Source organism: Merops nubicus, unplaced genomic scaffold (assembly GCF_000691845.1).
Source record: "Merops nubicus isolate BGI_N331 unplaced genomic scaffold, ASM69184v1 scaffold10943, whole genome shotgun sequence".
NCBI classification, from domain to species: Eukaryota; Metazoa; Chordata; class Aves; order Coraciiformes; family Meropidae; genus Merops; species Merops nubicus.
Window position 1 is genome coordinate 1,062 of NW_008599572.1, and position 327 is coordinate 1,388.

At 59.3% G+C, this 327-nt stretch overlaps 1 pseudogene; it reads left to right on the forward strand.

Annotated features, from left to right (window-relative positions):
* LOC103770187 overlaps positions 1-327 on the forward strand; it is a 4,707-nt pseudogene that overhangs the window by 999 nt on the left and 3,381 nt on the right.

Consider the following 327-nt stretch of genomic DNA (forward strand, 5'->3'; position numbering starts at 1 on the left):
CCCTCCCGGTGCCCCGCCGCACCCACACTGGCGAGAGACCCTATGTCTGTGAGACCTGCAGCAAGAGCTTCCATCGGAGATCCTTGCTAACCCTGCACCGCCGCACCCACACTGGGGAGAAGCCGTACATCTGTGGTGACTGCAATGAGAGCTTCACCCACAAGTCCAGCCTCATTCTGCACATACAGACCCACACTGGGGAGAAGCCCTTTGCCTGTGACAAGTGCAGCAAGAGCTTCACTCGGAGATGCAGTCTCGCCCTGCATCGCCGCACCCACAATGGGGGGAGACCCTATGTACGTAACACGTGTAGCAAGCGCTTCACCA